At 32.8% G+C, this 6,021-nt stretch overlaps 1 long non-coding RNA gene across 2 annotated transcripts in view; it reads right to left on the bottom strand.

The window, feature by feature from the left end:
• Nucleotides 1–4,876, bottom strand: part of LOC106467919 — a 17,205-nt gene extending 12,329 nt beyond the window's left edge. Inside the window, exons 1-2 of one of the 2 annotated variants that reach the window (XR_002612507.1) lie at nucleotides 4,725–4,876; nucleotides 3,450–3,538 (exon numbers count right to left, since the gene is read on the bottom strand). This is a non-coding gene — a long non-coding RNA (uncharacterized LOC106467919). The remainder of the gene's footprint in view (nucleotides 1–3,449; nucleotides 3,539–4,724) is intronic. The other variant, XR_001291364.2, reaches the window with a different exon arrangement.
• Nucleotides 4,877–6,021: the final 1,145 nt, after the last annotated feature.

The following is a 6,021-nucleotide window of genomic DNA, read 5'->3' as shown; positions in this document are numbered from 1 at the left end:
AGCTTAAATCTCATAACATTATTACATTTACATTATATTTTATTATTTTTATTATATTGACCTTTCAGCCGTGCCTGGCCAAAAATACAGAAATTACAATGGTGTGCTGCATGTGCACTCATGTTACCGTATCCAATAATATAAAACTGACCTTTAGCCTTTACAAAGTGACCAGTCTTTGCTGTGTTTTAGAGGACTACTATTTTGTAAAATACAGTCACATTTCAATTAATATACATTATATATGTATGAAGATTATTACTATTTACAAACAAGTTCTTGTACTTATTTTTCTTAAAATATAAAATAGTAAATAAAGAAGTAAAGCAAACAATTATCTCTTCTAGCTATGACCTTTGCATTTGGTTGCTGCTTGTCATAGTTTGCTAAGCCTTAAGAAATTTGCACGTGGAGGATGTGAAATGAAATAATTTTTAGGTTTTATATATATACATTTGAATAGCCAAAAAAAATCATAAATGACTAATATTGATATGATAGAACTCAATTATAATTTATCAACTTTAGTAACTAAGCCATATTTGAGTCTAAAAAAATATGAAGTTTCGAGCAGACTAAAGACTCGACTTACCTCTATGCCATCCTTTATCAAAGAAAGATATAACAACTTTATATTTGAAAATGGCTGAGAAAGCCAATAGAGGATTCAAATTTGATGACGAGGAACCCACTTTCAGACTAATAATGGCTGGAGACGGCTTGAATGGGTAATGAAGAAAAACTTTAATATAAGTTTAACATAACAGCAAATGTACAACGTTTCGACAAGGTTTTGTTCTGATGATAACAACAAAAGCTGCAGTTTTTAATTCTTGTTTTAGATGTTTCTTTGTGAAATAAGGAAATAATACTTATATAACATAAAACTTTGAATTATAAAGTACTTGATAATATTAATTTCCTTAAATACATTGACAGTAAAGTGGTTTAATTACAATTTGAATGTAATATAGTACTATACGCACAAAGGAATTTAAAAATGGCTCCGGAAACTATAAGGGCTAAGTGGACAAAATATTGGCTAGGCATTAGGAAAGACTTGAGAATCCAACCAACACGAGCTGCTTCTGTCAATAACAAATGAGTGTTGAGAAGACTCCAGTTTGAAATGAGCTAACAGGAGCCAGTCATCCATATAGTGGTGGAAGCGCAACCATCAAGCACATATAAGTTGGGTGATGGATTTGACTACTTGACAAAAGACCTACAATGCTGAAGTAATTCCGAAAAGCAAGCTGCAAAATTGATACACAACCCCATAGCGGACAAACCGAAGGTAGCACTGGGACTAATAATAAATAGGAATATGTAGATAAGCATTCAAGACGTTTACTTTGGTCATCCACAAACCTTGAGAAAAAGTCCACCAAAGTGTGCGAAAGGATTCCATAGTAAAGCAGGGAAGATCCAGAGACTGGTTGAAGTGGAACAGATCGATCATAGGACACCAGTCCCCAGTTTTCTTAGAGATGACAAAAAGCCTGGGAAAGGGTCGACAGCTCGCTAAGAGAGAAAAGTCTGCATAGCCTCAGATAGATGCTGACTGGTAGCGAGATCCTGAGGGAACATAAAGGATATAGATACAGGAAACAATGGAGGAGGGGGAAAGAAAGTGAATAAAAAGTGAATCTGACAAAACCTAGATCACCCATGGATTGGGAGTGAGCTCTTGTCACTGGTAAACAAAATTGGCCAAATGTGCCCACACTGGAAACCACCTGATTGTAACCAGAACTGCTGGTGATGACGATCCCAACATTGAGACATGCGACACAACATTGAACCCCTAGTGGTAGAAACTGGCAAAGAACAGGATGGAAAACGGGTATGGGAGAGGGCATGCTAGTGGGATAAGACAAATGAGGAACCAAAGAAGAAAGAGTTGAGTGTTGTCCCACAGATTCCACACATGACTCCAAAACCTCAGAAATATCTCCAAAGACAGACCAACAGAGAAAAGGAGCCATTTGTCAGCCCCACACACTGGCAAAAGCGACTCCAGCTGCTGGGAGTCGAGAAAAGGTTGATCACCCTGATGATAAGTCAAAGCCCATGGAGGATGAGGCATGCTAGCTCCAGCCTTCAACTGAGAAACAAAATGTTCAGCATGTACCCTGATATTAGGTAAACGAGGGAAAACAATGTATTCTAATAATAGTACCATGTAACAAGAAAGGAACAGGATCATATGAAATGGCTGAGGGATGCCTGGCAGATTCTACAGGGGAGGCTTGGGAAAACATGGCATAATGAGGTGGGGGTAAAATGCTATCAAAATCCTCATAATCACAAACAGATTTGGACAATATAGGAGGAACCTGAACACTATCGGGAGAAGGTCAACTCATATAAAGATCAATCTCTCGATGAATGATGGCAAAAAAATCCTCTGCCAAGACCCCTCCAAAATGAAGCCTGTGTTACAACATTCAAAGTAGTGGAAAGAGGAATCAGAAGTCATAACACAAACTTCAGAATTCATAGTCAACTGTGAATAACTTAAAAAGATGAAAAAAACTAACAAAGTTAATGTGGCAAAAAAACTACAGAACACTAACTGTAGCAAAATAATAATAAATATTATAGCAATATTTTGCAAAAAACAATAAATTAATACATAAAAAGAGCACAACTGAAAATGTCTGCACTCAACAACTACCTCATGAGAACTGACAGTTTGTAAAATTGACTAGAGGGAGTCATATAAGTTGGGAGGGTGTGTCATGCTCTTGTTGGTGGAGGGTTGTCCCATGGCATGCTACAATCCTTTTGCAAACAGAGGGCATCACTGAACGAGAATAGATACCATATTGAAAAATCACATTTGAAGACTTTTGGTTTTCTACCTCAACTGCTTCTATTATAAACAGCACTAGTTTCATGAACTCTATTTTTCATAACATTCTTACTGAAACATGAATGTTCGCCTCAAACTGTTATACGAAGTAGCCTTCGCTAGCCAAAGCTTTGAGTTCTACACATTTATAAAGCAACACTTCTGTCCTGGGAACCAAGATTGCATTTACCACAATATTGGGAGTAGTTCAACAGCTTGTACCTTTATATGTATTATATTGTTGTGGTAGGCTGATTGGTTAGGTGAAAGCCAATCATGGTGCAAACTATCAATACAAGTGCATCTGACTTACATGCAATAGAAAGGGTGTAAATGCTTAATATTTGAGCTTTATATCCATTTCATTCATTATTTCCATAATTACTTCCAATACTGTACAACACTGAAGAAATCAATAAACTTCTTCAGGCACTAAAAATTAATGTTGACAGTTAGGTTGTTATTGTTTATATCTTTACTGGTATAGTTTGTTATGTAGAATGCAAGTATATTTATAAGGCTTAATGTTGGCATGTAGAAATACTTAACAATAATTCACACTACAGCATTTGTTATGACTTTAACCCTCTACCTAGTGTAGCAGCTATTCCACCATACCTCCTGCAGCTTTTGTGTCAGTTCCTGGACTTGTTGTGCATATTCTTCTTGCTTTTGGACAGCCTACATTTAGTAAAAGAACAGATGTCATTTGAAAAAATGTTGTTCAAAACAATATAATCTCCCCCTCTCATTAGCAGAGAATATGTATTCTATAGAATTCTTCCTTCTCCCGAAGAATGCAAAACTTAGACTCAGAAAAACAGAAAATGTACTGTAATATTTTAAAATTCACTTTGAGATAACACTTGTCTTAATAGATCATTACTTTTCAAACTTGCTATGACTATTTTTTGTGACTAATTAGCAAATGTTTTTTTGAGATCCCTATTGAAAATACTAAAATATAAAAACCTATAACTAAAATTTTTTAGCTTTAATGTTTATTAATATTTTCAATTTTTCAAACTACAATTATGTCCATGAACCTAATTTACAATCAACATATTACTGCAATGATCAAAATGTAAATTTGAAATGAAAAAAAAAAGAGCTATAAAAATTGAAATAAGACTTATATTGTTATACTCAGAAATGTTAATCTGTTTCATATCAAAAACTCAGAAAGCATAAAAGTAAAATACCACCAAAATAAAGGAAAAATACATAAAATGTTGTTGTAATGTTTAAGGGAAAAAATAAATATTTCCCTACATATCAATGAGTACAATACACACACATATCACAATTTAAGAGTATTAGATTTTATAAAGCAAACATATTTAAAAAACATCAAACAATACTGAAATTAACAAACTTAAAATACTTCAAGTAAATTTAAATTCAAAGTATCACTATAAACTTTACAGGAGTCAACTAAAATTCTAATTACAATAACAATTTCATAATAAACAACATCTGAATTACAAATAATGTCATGCACACACACACACATTAGTCAGTTTTTAGCTTATATAATAAAAAGTTTGAGTTTTTTGTAATTTCTCTAATGCATCCACGAAAATCATAAATGTAACAATTTTAATCAAATTTGCAATCATGAAGTATAAGAAATGCCTGATGACAAATTTATTAATTTTAATAACATTTACATAAACTGATGTTGGAAGACATAGGTATGCTGTTTTCATTCAAATAAGAAGTGAAAACAATTACAATAACATAGCTACATACTTCATACAATTTTCAATTGTTCTGCACACTTTCCACTAAAGCTATGTGCCCCCCCCCCAAAAAAAAAAAAACACAAGTAGAAAACCAATTGTTCTAAACAAGAAAGAAAACTTACCTGTTCTTCATTAACTTCTACAGACTTCAGGTTATGTCCAGTTGTTTGCAATTCCTTTTCAAGTTCTGAAATCTTACTGTAGAAAAGAAAATCAACTACTCTATTTCCAAATGATTGATGTAAAAGACAGTTTTGAGATACACAATATTTTAATGGATTATTTCCGGTTAGCCATTTTATCAAGGTAATTTTATTTTTCAGTAATGTCACAAAATAAAGAATAACATATTTTTAAACTTTGGGAACATAATAATAATAATTTCATCAAAATAATGCAATTAATTTTTTTCCATAAGAGAAAAACCAAAAAAAACAAAAAAAGCATAGACTTTCATGAACTTGGCAAGCTGTGAGATAATAAAAAAACATACAATTCAGGACTTACTATACAGAGAAGTGATAAAAAAATTATACAACTATGCACAGATTTTAAATTTTAAAATGTAGCTTATAAAACTAAAACGATTTAGTCTTACTGTGTAATGTTTAATGACAATTTGAAAGAGATTAAAACTGTATTCAAGTTTTCTTTTAACCAATGCACAAGTTCCAATTTCACTCCTACAGTAAAACCAAATTTCCTCAAAATGTACAAACGACTAGCAAGTCTAAGCTTTTACAACCTCTAAAATAAACTAAAAAACTATTAAATAAATTTTAAAAAAATCTTAAAGCCAGTCCTTATCATTCATATAGTTATTAATCTTTCTCTTAAACTCGCTGCCTCCACAACATCCGAAGGCAACTCATTCCATAGGTAGACCAAACTGTTAAAAAAATAAAAATGTCTTATCTGAAGATAACTCCTTTCTAAAAATTTATATTTATGTTCCCTAGTCCTACTATTCTCACCTTTATGTATGAAAAAAGATGATGCATCAACACTATCAATTCTCTTTGAAATCTTAAACACCTCAATCAGATCCCTACTAACTCTTCTTTTTTCAAGTAAAAACAATTTAAGAGATTTTAATCTCTCCTCATATGATAATCCCTCCATCCCAGGCACCATTCTTGTGACCCTCCTCTGAACCATTTTCAACAATTCAATATCCTTCCTAAGGTAAGGAGCACAAGACTAAACACAATACTCCGAATATGGCCTAACCTGTGACCCATACAATAAATTTTAACCTTTTTAGACTTGTGTTCAATATTTCTGTAGATACAACCTAAAATCATATTTGCCCTACCACTTGCAACAGCATACTGTTTGGCTGTATTAAGAGACTGAACAACCATTACACCAAGACCCCTTTCTTTCATGACATTGTTAGGGATATCAAATTATGATAAC

Source organism: Limulus polyphemus, unplaced genomic scaffold, assembly GCF_000517525.1.
Source record: "Limulus polyphemus unplaced genomic scaffold, Limulus_polyphemus-2.1.2 Scaffold2795, whole genome shotgun sequence".
In the NCBI taxonomy this organism is placed as follows: Eukaryota; Metazoa; Arthropoda; class Merostomata; order Xiphosura; family Limulidae; genus Limulus; species Limulus polyphemus.
Note: the sequence above shows the minus strand (reverse complement) of the source record. Positions and strands in the feature narration are given on the sequence as shown.